The sequence below is a fragment of the Lepidochelys olivacea genome, assembly GCF_965140295.1.
Source record: "Lepidochelys olivacea isolate rLepOli2 genome assembly, chromosome: 1".
Classification (NCBI taxonomy): domain Eukaryota; kingdom Metazoa; phylum Chordata; order Testudines; family Cheloniidae; genus Lepidochelys; species Lepidochelys olivacea.
Window position 1 is genome coordinate 63,050,282 of NC_140411.1, and position 13,405 is coordinate 63,063,686.

At 41.0% G+C, this 13,405-nt stretch overlaps 1 protein-coding gene across 12 annotated transcripts in view; it reads left to right on the plus strand.

Moving 5' to 3' along the window:
- The window catches only part of ENOX1 (ecto-NOX disulfide-thiol exchanger 1), a 509,722-nt gene that overhangs the window by 143,310 nt on the left and 353,007 nt on the right, over nt 1-13,405 (plus strand). For 9 of the 12 annotated variants that reach the window (XM_084617817.1, XM_084617814.1, XM_084617811.1 and 6 more), the window contains one exon: nt 2,005-2,082. The exons of the other annotated variants lie outside the window; for them this stretch is intronic. The gene's annotated coding sequence lies outside the window, so the exon portion shown is untranslated. The remainder of the gene's footprint in view (nt 1-2,004; nt 2,083-13,405) is intronic. 12 annotated transcript variants of the gene reach the window in all.

The window sequence follows — 13,405 nt, forward strand, 5'->3', positions numbered from 1 at the left end:
CTGAGTATTTGCAAATATCTGTAATTTCAAAACTGAAATGAATGTTGTATTTATTCTGAAGGCAAATATTATAAATACAATGTGTTACTGAAGTTTACATTCCTCTGGAATTCATAATTAACTGGCAACTTTCAGCCATTCAAACACACATGACTTGGCACTTGTTTTTCTGGACATATTAATGAATCTGCTAGTGCCAAGGCTGTTTCTTAGGATGCCATCCTTCTGGCTGTGAAGCCAATCCTGCATTTTCAGAAGTTCTAGGAAATTCTATAAGCCAAGTAGTTGAAATAATAAAGAAAAAATTAATCAGTCACATATTAAATGTGAACCATGGAACGAAGCATCTGCAGCATTCAGTGGATGTCTGGATAACATACTTGCAGTACTATTTTGCCAGCTTTCGTCTGGAGTGGTTCATCAGAACAGAACAGATGCTAGTGTGAAATAGGTCATTATAGCAGCAGGGCATTAGAACAGAGACATTTCTTTTTTCTTGCAGCAACAGCTATTCCTTTTTTATTCACGCCAATTATGAAAATGTTAGCCAAATCTGACATATGAATGCATGTACTGTGACAAACCAATACTTTTAAAGGGCATCAAGGTAAAAGCTAACTCAGTGATGAAGCTTCACAAAGCAGTCCTTTTATAATCTAGATAAAGGAACCTTCACAATGCTCATGTAGGCTGCTTTTTGTTTTGTTTTCTGTTTTTGTGTTTTACTATAGATGGTATGCCCAGAAGCAGAGATGCTAATTCTCATGAGTTTCATCAGTCATTTCAAAGGAGAGGTCACACAGATAAGAAAAATGAACAGTACGCAGTATGTGAAGCAGTGACATTCAATGAGTCCTTGTCACTAGCAGTCATTAGCATGCAAGCCTGCTGTTATGTTTCAGTGCTTTATGTGCTTTTCTTGACCAGGCAGGGAGCCTTGGAGCACTGTAGCAGTTAATACCATGCAAGTTATTGTTTCTTTCTTGAATGCCTTATATTTTTAGTACCATTGAGATGCTTCTTTGTCCCCTGTGCATCTAAAATTTTAAAGAGAATCAAAGAATGTATAATTTATATATGTCCCAGAGGTAACGAATGACTCAGTGATATCTGTGAAGGAGATGATTTTAAATTTCATGTCTTATGTAAGAGGTGATTTTTATATGAAAATTGTAAGAGTTGGCCTTGGGGATACCCAGATAATTATCCTTACAACAGTGGGTGTGGATTCCAGAGGAATTGTAGCTGAAAGCTATAGAGTATTAGATTTACCCTTGTGTATCATAGTTGCCATAATGGAAAACATAGCAACTGATGCTTCTTAGGGAATAGAATTTGTATTTTGACTCTGAATAGCATACACTGGAGATATGAAAAGGCAGGTTTTCCATGATTGTGTTGAAGAATTCATAAAAGGCTTAGGCATTTGTTTACCACTGAAATTCTTTCTGTCAGTTAAAAGGAAAAAAAAATTGTTTACTGATGTAGGGCAGGACCCATCACTACATCCTTTATCATGTAGCATAGCTCCACTAGACTATTTCTGGTTTCATTGAACTAAAAGCCTGGAAGTACCAAGGCTAGAAATAAACGTCTGCTGCTTTGATATGCTATATGTTTGAAAATGCAGTTTAAGGTCTGTATTATAGACATTTCAAAGAGAATATAAATCAGTGCAGCATTCTTATTTTTTACAATCCAGTTGTATGTATCCACTGCAATTTTATAAAAACTGTTTTCAATAGCATTTTTAAAAATAACTTAATGTTATTTTGCATTCTCTTTTTTCTGAATTATAGTAAATAGACCCTTCTGAGCTCTGAACTTGGACTTTCCAATATTTAAATAATTGTAATGATCTTTCTGCTTCCATAGTTTCAGATGTTTAATAGCCTCTACATTAATGCTACAGTCAGCTTTTTAGCATTTCTTTCCTGAGGAAACAATTTTTTCTCTTCTCTACGGGAGGTCATTGTTTTTAACTTTTGTTTCCTGATCTTATAGGATTGGCCATGAGACTCTTTAACCTTCCTTCAGAAGTACGCTAATGGGGCTGCTGATAAGCAATCTGCTTTTGTAAAGGTCTGTAATTTATACTGAGTTCCTGATTATTCCAGCATATATATTACTACACTGATTAGTATACTGTCTGTTTATTACTTTCAGAGCATTGATATATATGAAGTAAGTTAAAAAGTTATAATTTTATTCGGGGGGGGAGCTAGTTTTTGAGATAGAGATGGAATTATTTTTATTTCTTGAAAAATCGTTAGGTCATAATTTCCATTCTGTTACACTGTTGTAAATCTGGAGTAACTCCATTCATTTCCCATTTCAATTGAGTTACTCCAGATTTACACTTCTGTACTTGAAAAAAGAATTTGGTGTCTAAGTAACTTGACCAGACAACCGTGTCTTGCAGTATGTGGCAAAACCACATTATCTTAAACGTCATTGCAGTTTATTGCTCGCTCCTGCCATCCATGTGGTTAACTTGTGAGTAGTTTTGCAACTAACACTGCAGATGGTGCCAGGAACAGAAGAACAGGAGTTGGCAGAGGGTCAGTTGAACTGTTTAAGCTTTTGGGCCATAAGATGAGCTCTGGCTCATGGAATGTTTCACTATATTTTTAAAAAAAGGTTTTGGATATTTTAAGAAACTGTAAAAAGATCAGCTTGTTGCATGTGGATTATCAGAATAATAATGGTTTGAGTCCTGAGGTTATAGTGTGGTAAGGGATGGTGAAGGGATCATATATTCTTGTCAGATATAACTGTAGTGTACTAAATATGGTAACCTAAGACCAAAATGATTTAAAGAATAGAAAACACTGTACTGCATCTCAGTATATTTTTAAACATAGGCAGGCATTCTTACAGTGCCACATTTTCTGTAGATATTTGGTGGGAGAAGTTAATAGAAATCAACTGACCTATCAAGCTGCTTACGTGACTGCCATCCCTACAGTACCTGAGCACCATAGACTTCAATGGAAGTTGTATTGAACCTAATAACCATTTTCTAAAGTGAATATTTACATCCAAAATATGCCCTATGTATTGAGTTTGTTTATTTGGGGATGGATGTGGAAAGGTATTCAGGTGCCTAAATACCTTTAAACATCTGACTTTGTGCTTGAGACAGCACTCTTTGTATAGTAAATTTCACTGTTTCCTATTTATATAATTATGTAGTTACAGAGGGAAATATGCTTGTAAACACAAATGTTGGCAGGGGGACTTGGGCACATGTAATACCTGAAACTCGGGCAGGTGTAATACCTACTTTTAATTCATTTTTTAAATTTGACTACATTTCAAGCTGAGTGTTTTTTTAAGAGGGCCTCAGATCTGAACCACCTCTAAGGCAGTTTGGATCCAGATCTGAACTTCATACACAGCTTTTACATTTATATTGGAATGAACAAAAATCCAAGATCTGGCCCATTTGAGACTGAATAGATACAATTAATTTTATGTCATTGTGTAATGGAAAGCTACATATTCTGAATTTGGATGACTCAAGAGTTAGAGAAAATTGCATAACCATCAATGATTCATGTCATTTTCAGGCTTTACAAATTCTTTGCTTCTTTCTTTCAAGCTGTGACCATGATATTCCCTGGGGCAAAACTTGTGTTTTTGTTTTTGAGGAGAGGGAAAAAAAGTTCAGACACTGAATTCAGTATAAAGGGAGAAAACTTGCTGTTAGTGTTGGCATTTGGAATGTAAATCCTTTACTATTAACTGTGATTTTTATAAAGGCTGGCATTCCAGACTTGCCTAGGAGTGACTTCGGGTCATGGTTCACTAACGTCGTCTAAGAGTTATTGCTGAATCTGTTTAACAAAGTGTAGTTGGGATTGTGTATTTTTACCTGTGTATCTGACACATTTGACACAAATTGAGGCAATGACTATTGTGCAGATGGAGCAAGATTAGTCTTTTGTTTAAAGACATATTTTAAGGAGGGAAGAGCTCTTAGGTTCATTGTTCAGAAGTCTGATTCTTGAAAAATAATAGTTTATGATTTACATATAAATTGGGATTATTTAGATTAGAGAGCAGACAAATAAAAAGTGCGATGATAAACATATATTAAAATCGTAAGTGGCATAGAGAAAGTGGTTAGGGTACTCTTATATACACCTTTCTTATAGTGCAAGAACAAGGGACAACCAATGATATTAAAAGGCAAGATGTTTAAACTAAAAAAGAAGTACATTTGTTCACAATTATTGAGGCAAAGTATTTAGTAGGATCTTGAAAAGGCTTAGACATTTATGTGAATATCAGCGACAGTTACATTATCTACACTAAACATTTATAAGGCATATCAACCTACATACTTTAGGACATAAGTCAATCACCAACTGCCTATTTCAGGAAGAAGCTTCTGTAATATCCATGTTGTTGTATAATTGTCCATTACGGGGGTTATACACCACCTTCTGGTACTGCCTGTGGTGGGAGAGAGGATGCTTCACTGCATGTACCATTGATCTGATCCAGCATGTCTTTTATGTTTTATTGCACACTTTTTGTATTGTTTTTCCTACAATTATCTTCCCTCTTTCTGCACAGTTTTTTTTTTTTTTGCATTCAGTATTTTTATTTCCTGCTTGTGATGCCTCTCACATTCTCCCTCTAAGCCTTTCACTTTCTCTTCTAGATTTTTTTTTCTTTTCAGTTTGCTACTTATTTGCTGTTGGTATTTCCTAATTCCCCTATCGGTGTTTATCTGCAGAGGACACATCTACCTAACAGTCCTGCAGTGGACATTCTAAACTCTACCCGTGATATTTCTATGGCAAAACATGTTTCGATTTTTGGAGAGAAAAAGTATAAACATTGAAAACAATTCGGACTAAAGAATGGAAACTCATTACTGTGCTGGAATAGGAAAATCTTTTTAATGAGCTTTTTCCCATCTCTGAGTTGTGTTTCCCTCTCCCTCACTTCCTCTTGTTCTATAGCTTTCCCCCTTTATCTCATTGCTTTCTCTTAGTTTTTCATTCTGAATATGCTGAGATTGACTGTAATCCTGCTTCAAAATAGAACACTGAGTCTAGTGAATGCCACTCGGTTGTTGGTGAACTCAGAATGGATTTAGGAGCAGCAGGCCTTCTCTAATATAATGAGATGCAAGCACGAAAATACCAATTTCACAAAGGCTGGAGAGAGCAATTTTCCTACAGTGAATGTAAGCATGGCAACCCACTACCTTCAATCTTCCTTCCAGAGCCATGCATATATCTAGTATGCCCTTCTGCGCTCATAAATTTGGAAATATATACCATTTAAAAACAGGGTTTGTGTACATCACAGCTTTAAACGGAGATCTTCAGGGTCACCAGCCTCTCTTTCTTCACTGGTAGCTGCAGGGATTTTCGGGATGGCTGCTCACAGCTCAGTTCTCCCGCTAGAGGCTGCAGGAATGATGGAATGGCTACTCATGCAGGATGTTGTAGCTTTGCAAATATGAAGCAGGGGAAGGTAATGCATTAAACAGAGAGGAATCGAGGGAAACTGGAAGAATTTTCAAATTCTTCCATCAACCTACCCATATCTACTTCAGGGGTTAGGCTGTCCCAACTGCAGTGCTCGGGGTATGACATTGTTTGCAGCCATAAGTGACATAGCTAGGCCAATCTAATTTTTAGCTATAGATCAGGCCTATGATGCAAATTGTTCTAGAAATGGATTCCTCATTGGTCACACCTGGTGATCAGTTACCTCCCATTTCAAAGGTGGCTGTTAGTTCAAACACCTTAGCTAATCTCAGCTGTCATGGTATCGCAGAAGAAAGGCTGTCTCTAAAGTAAGTTGGACAAAAAGCCATCAGTTCTCACACACCACATTGATGAGCCTAAATAAGAACCGAGATAGAGAATTACCCCTGTCAGCATATAGAAGCCAGTGCAGTTTCGGTAGCCCAGATATAATGTGTTCTCTGTGAACAATGCTAGTAAGAAAGCAGTCAGATGCATTCCCACCAGCTAAAGTTTCACAAGGATTTCATTTATTTTCATTTCATTAATAAAAAGGATGCTTCAACAAGGCATCTGGTGCCCTGCCAATTATAGTTTAAACTCAGCCGCATTAAAACAGTCAATCAGACGGGAGCCTGATCAACCAGCCACCTACCAAAAAAGCTCCTTCCCCCACCCCCTTCATTGTTCCAGGTTCATAGCCTTAACCTTTTCCAAAACCCCATCACATAGATGACTTTTGCAATGGCCCAGGCAGTCACCGAATTCAGCTTAGTTAGGATGAAGGTGGAGAGCAAATTCCATATCTGCTGATGCAGATGCTGAGCCCTTGCAAAGAACCCCCTGCCAGCAGTCATCTTTGATAATGATGGGGGTCCAGCTCAAACATGTGTGCTGACTGCAGCTGTGGTAGTATGGCATAAGGAGAAGGGCGCTCTCATGTGGGCAGGTTCATAGCCATTTAGGGAATTATAGATAACTACCAACACCTTAAACTCCCTCCCAGAGTTCAATAGGCTTACAAAGGAAGCAGTTGCATTCTACACTAGCCTCAATGTCCAAATGGTTTTAAGGTGTAACCATATGTAGAGTGCATTGCAAAAGTCTCTATATAAAGAGTAGCAAAGTCTACATTCAAATCAAAATGTCACAGCCTCCTGGCCAGATGCTCATGGTGAAAAGCTGTTTTAATATGATTGCAGTAGTAGCCAGGGATCTAGAATCAGCCCCAAGTTTAAAACCCTGGTGACTAATGGTTGAAATACTCCCTCAACCAAAGGAACTAATATTGCCTTTGCCATCTCTGACTGCTTCCTCCAAGCCACCATGAACATCATCTCAGTTTCCTGAGCATGGAGCTTCTTCCAGCTCATTCTCATCTAGGCTTCAGTCTGAGCTAGGTTCCAACTGGGGCGTTGAACCACATCATCTGATTGTGTCAAAATAGAGACATAGAGGTGGTTGTCATTACCATATTGAAAACACCTCACCTAATGCCTCATAGTGGTCCCACGTATATGCTTTGAACAGGAAGGGTGACAGAATGACACTGGACAGCACTCTACTCACTTGAGAGCTTTTTGGGGAGTGAAGCAACTATCCTCAGCTACACATCAGTTCTCTTTGAGAGAAAAGAATGGAGCCACTGATAAGCAGCCATGTCCACTCTCTCCAGGGTCCTCTGGTGAGTCAACAATGCCTCATGATCAATGGTATCGAAGACAACTGATGGATCTAATAATACCGGAATTCAAATTTGGTCTTCGTCCATCGTCAGGGGGAGATAATCAGCCAACTGAGTGAATTCAGTTTCTGCGCCAAACCAGAAGTTTTCAGAGATAGCTCTAGCTAGAGCATGCTGCAATAATCCAAAATGAATGTGAGAAAAGCATGCATTACTGGGGTGAGTTCAATATCCGAAAGGAAAGGTTGCAACCTCACATCCAAGAAGATGAGAAAAAGGCACTCATGGTCACTGCTACTCTCTGAAATATCCAAAAGCAGCCGTGTCTCCAATAAGACCTGTGAGTTACAAATGTGAGAAATGAAAGATGGTCTAGCTCCTTCAAAGATAGCAGCATTATGAAAAATCTTTTCCCCTTTCCTACAAAAAATCCAACCCAACATTGGAAAGTGAAAATCCTTTCTCTTTTGCTATTTATCTAAAAAAGTGCAAAAAAATGATAGATTTAACATTAAATGTGCCATTGAAAGCCACTTTACTGTAATGGAAGAAGAGAACATTGAGTTTGATGATCCTACAGTGAATACATTTGCAATGCTGTTGTCATCATCAAAACTAAGCTGTGATGATAGTTCCAGCAACCCTTTGGCATCAGCTTCATTCAGGAGCAATCTCTGTTCATCCCCAACACTCAGAAAACCTGCCAAGTTCCATCTATGATTATATCATAAAACAGCCGTAAGACAGACTTTGATAAGAAAGTTGCAAACTACTTCTAGGTTATCAACATCTCCTTCAGTGTCGTACAAAACAACCATTTTAAAGAAATAATTGAAGCACATCTCCTGGGATGTACTGCTCCAGACAGATATAGATTCCTGAGATCAGTTATTAGCAGCTACAACTGGAGATGCAGAAGGGAAAAAGAATGCAGAACTAAAAAGAATCCATGTCAGCATTTAATGCAAGATGGTTGGTTGCATGGGAAAAACAATCCAAGCATTCAGGGAATAATGTGTTCCTACTTAATGCTATTGATTCTACATCTGACCACAGAATATAGTGTCCAAGATGTCTTATAAGAACACTGAGAAAAATGGGACAAGACAGTTTGGCTCAGACAACAAAAATAAAATCAAAAAGATGAGACAACGTCTAATGTGCAGTCACCCTAAAATTCACCTGTATGGGTGTTCAGTACACTATTAAAAATTCACTGAGAAAATCATAATATATAACACCCTGAAAATATGTTATGGAACTTGAAAAGTTCTTCCACAGCCACCTCTGCCTGGTTGTCATCTGAAAAAGGGGAATTGGTGACCCCAGTTTCTGGATTACATGATGTAATTCTCAGAAAGATTATGTCTCTATATTTGCATCCATCTACCATCAGGACGTTGAAATTTTGCACTGAGTTGGAAAGAAGTTTGACTGAAACACAACACACAATGTACAGAGTCAGGACTGCACAAAAGTGCATTCAACTTATGAGAGCCATTACAGAGGGACCTGACAGATAACAGGCTGACGCTATTGTCACAGTCTCCGTGGAACTCTGGCTTGATGTAATTAATAAAGAACTGGAGGTTGGAACCAAAGGCACATTTATTCTGAGACGCCATGGAACCTTTCCATTTCTTAGCTAGTGAGACTGATTCCAAATACAAAGGTCCGAAGTTGAATCCAGTAGACGGGAGAAGATGAAACGTGGCTGCTTATTCATAAACTTGAGTATTGGTATTCTTGTGTTTTTACTTACAGAATTGCAGCCTTTTAATTTGGGAAGAAAAATGTGTTCCTTTTATATTTGAGGGATAAATATGCTTACGACGTGCATTACACTATTTTGTCTCTTTCATTTTGTGAAACCTTTCATGAGTTTGGGTTTATTTTGGAGAGGGAGTGTTCTTCTCCACGCTCACTTGTGGGTTTTTTGGAGGCAGAGCGGGGGTTGGGGGGAATTACAGTAACCTTGCAAGAAAGGGTTTCAGACATAAACTCTGTTTATTCTAGCTGTTTTCCATGGTCTGTCAGCATTATCTATCTCTTATCCTGGGTGAGGTTCTGCAGACCAGTTGCTATCAAGTTTTCCTCTCCACCAGACAGGAGGAAAGTCAATCAAATGAATTATCTGGGTTCAGTGAAATAGAGACATAGAGCTGGATCTGTTCTGTATGCAGAAAGAAGCAGTCTGCACTATTTCCCTAACACACTCATATTTACATAGAACGGGAGGGTGACACTGGAAACCTGTGGTGCCTCACAGGTAATCGGATATCCATCAGATAGTATGCCAAATATTACTCTTTGGGTCTTCTCAGAGAAAAAAGAGAAAAACCATTTGAGTATCGCAATGTCGATACCTCCTACAGTCTGCAGCCATGTCAACAGTACCTTGAAGTTAGTGGTGTCAAAGACAGCAGAGCGTCTACACGGACAGTCAGAGTAGTACATTCAAAAGCACCTATCTGACTTAGGAGAGCAATTCTCATTTAAAGTTTTGAAAATTCTACTTAATCTTTTGTTGCCAGAAAGAGGATGCTGACCAGTGAGACCAGCCCAGTCCAAGTACTGAACCTAGAACTAAAGCCAGTTTGATAAGTGTCAAGGAAATCTGAGTATGTCAGATGTTGCTTGGTTACTACCTTTTCAATAATGCACCTTTCACCTCTCCTCAAAATGAGGCAGATTATAGGGAAAACAATAATTGGAATAATTTTCAGTTTCAAGACATGACTGTTTGAGCAAGAGCTGAACAATTACTTTAAGAGGTGCTGTCACCATGCCCTCCAGAAAGAAAGCAATGAAAGTGTTTTCCAATAACAGACCTGATATCTCCCTCCTAGAATTTATCAGACAAGAAACACATCGATCCAATTTGCAGGTTGCAGCCTGAAGGTCCCTAAGCACATCTAAAACCTCAGTGTGTGACAATGGCTGAAAGTTAGAGAAGATGCTGCATTTGGTCCCTGGCACTTGTCCCATGGTGCAGGCCACCAATCCCATTACAGTCTGAACAGCCTTGTCCATGAAGTAGATGAAACTTCCTCTGCTTCACTGGTCGGTTTCTCTCTTGTTTATAGGCAAGACTGACCTCTACTGACCCTCTCCCCTTCTTGGCTGTTGTGCACTAGCACAAGGCTATAATGTTCGGATTGTAAATACTGCATGGAAATGTTTAAATCCAGGCCAAAAACTGCTTTAATTGGAATTTAAAAAAAAACATAGAAATATTTCTGTTGCTTTTAGGTTTTGTAATATGTTGTCTTTCAAATTTGTCTTAGGACTGAATTCTAACTTCAATCATATTGACGCTGTCCTTTTAATTTCCTTGTCTGCTTTTTAAAAATCACCTGAGTATTTAAATTGACATCTTATCCCTCTCAGAAAGCCTTGTTGTAACGGTTCGTCATGCTTTACCTGCAATAATGAAACAAAAATGAGTATAAAATCATTCGCTTTCTGATTGATTTAGGGTTAGAAGATAATTCCTCCTTTGTTGTTAGAGACAAGTTTAAAAGGGCTACTATGGCAACCAAAATTAATGACAAACATAGAGGCTGTTAATCGTTCAGACTGACTGGTATAAGAAAAGCTTTAATCTTCACTGAGCCCATTTAATACCTTCCCAATTATTTGTGTGAAGAGTTAGTATGTGTGTCTCTTTAAAGAGTGTCTGGCACCACTGACCTCACTGACTGCAAAAATGAGGTTCATGTTACTAGGCAGAACATTTGTGGTGGCCCCTCCCCCGCTGGTGCATGATCCATGGGGCATGATCCATCGGTTTTGGATTATGCTCAGAGTGGGCCACTCCCATCTGTTGCTGATTATTAAGGTCAAGTGCTGATAGTATGCTTCGTGCTGTGTAAGACACAGAAATAAAGACTGTTCCTGCCCCAAAGGGTTTATAATCTACAAGGCAGACATTTGCCAAGAAAAAAAGGTACTGTGGGATCCAGGCAACCATGGTATCCTAGGGTATGTCTACACTGCAGTAAAAGTATGGGCAGCACAGCGTGGCAAGGAGGCGACCAGCCCTCTGTGGAGAAAGAAGTGGTTCGGGACTATTTAGAAAAGCTGGACAAGCAGAAGTCCATGGGGCTGGATGCGCTGCCTCCGAGAGTGCTAAATGAGTTGGCGGATGTGATTGCAGAGCCATTGGCCATTATCTTTGAAAACTCGTGGCGATCCAGGGAAGTCCCGGACGACTGGAAAAAGGCTAATGTAGTGCTCATCTTTAAAAAAGGGAAGAAGGAGGATCCTGGGAACTACAGGCCAGTCAGCCTCACCTCAGTCCCTGGAAAAATCATGGAGCAGGTCCTCAAGGAATCAATTCTGAAGCACTTGGAGGAGAGGAAAGTGATCAGGAACAGTCAGCATGGATTCACCAAGCGCAAGTCATGCCTGACTAATCAAATTGCCTTCTGTGACAAGATAACTGGCTCTGTGGATGTGTTATTCCTTGACTTTAGCAAAGCTTTTGATATGGGCTCCCACGTGGGCTCCCGTATTCTTGCCAGCAAGTAAAAGAAGTATGGATTGGATGAATGGACTATAAGGCGGATAGAAAGCTGGCTAGATCATCAGGCTCAACGGGTAGTGATCAATGGCTCCATGTCTAGTTGGCAGCCGGTATCAAGTGGAGTGCCCCAAGGGTCAAACCTGCAGCCGGTTTTGTTCAATATCTTGATTAATGATCTGGAGGATGGCATGGATTGCACCCTCAGCAAGTCTGCAGATGACACTAAACTGGGAGGAGTGGTAGAAACGCTGGAGGATAGGGATAGGATACAGAGGGCCCTAGACAAATTAGAGGATTGGGCCAAAAGAAATCTGATGAGGTTCAACAAGAACAAGTGCAGAGTCCTGCACTTAGGACGGAAGAACCCCATGCACTGCTACAGACTAGGGACCGAGCCGCTAGTCAGCAGTTCTGCAGAAAAGGACCTAGGTTTAAGGGGACTGTTGCCCCCTTACTAACATTCAGTGGGGGTGTTTTAGTTGCTAGCTCCCAGTACTAAAAGGGGTAGGGGTCGATGGGGAATCAGGACCCTGAGACTGCCAGTCCCTAGGAGTAATGCAGAGAGGCCAATTCTCCAGGTCAGCCTGAATGACAGGGCGGGCAGGCTAATCAGGGAGTCAGGAGGCCAGCAAGGTCTCGTCCTCCATGTGAGCTGGAATTGCCTGGGTCAGACAGAGTGGGGCTGAGCTAAGGAGAAAGCAGGGGCCCAAGCTGAGCGGGGGATCAGAGCTGTGCCAGATCCAGAGAGAGCAGACCCTGTCCTGCGAGCAGAGCTGCAGCCTCAAAGCCAGAGTCACAGCCCAGAGAGAGCAGACTTGCCTTGGGAGTAGAGCTGCAGCAACCAGAGCCAGAGGGGCCAGAAAAGCAGCACAGGAAGCAGGTCAGTGCTGAGAGCAGAGTCACAGAAGCAGCCTGCAGAGCAGACCTGTCCTGGGAGCAGAGCTGTAGCAACCAGAGCCAGAGGGGCCAGAGAAGCAGCCCAGGGAGCTGGAGGCAGAGCAGCAGCCATGCTGAGGCAGAGTGGAGCTGGAGCAGTCCGGAGCCAGGTGTCGTGAGCAGCTGGGGAGAGTGAAGGGGGGGACCCTGGGCAGTGGGCCCAGCACACGGAGACGCCTCAGCCAGGAGGCTCTGCAGGCCAGACTCGGAGGGGGATTGGTAACCCTGACAGGGCAGGGGCAATGCTGGAAAGAAGGGTGCTGCCACCTCGAGCCTGAGAATGTGTGGCCACCACCAGAGCGAGTGTCCAAGCCACAGCATCCCTACAGCACAGCCAGGGCCTGAGAAGGAGGCCTGGGACTTACAAGGAACAGACTGTGAACTGCCCTGACATTCCAGAGACACCATTTGTGATGTTCCCTGCCACAGAGTGGGTTGATGTGTTTGCTTTAACCTTTCCCATTTTCCCTTATTCTTTTTAAAATTAATTGTTGATTAAATAACTTGCTGTTAAGGTTCCTCCCCCACTCTGAACTCTAGGGTACAGATGTGGGGACCTGCATAAAAAACCTCCTAAGCTTATCTTTACCAGCTTAGGTCAAAAACTTCCCCCAGGTACAAAATTACACCCGTTATCCTTGGACTGGCCGCTACCACCACCAAACTAATACTGGTTACTGGGGAAGAGCTGTTTGGACGCGTCCTTCCCCCCAAAATACTTCCCAAAACCTTGCACCCCACTTCCTGGACAAGGTTTGGTAAAAA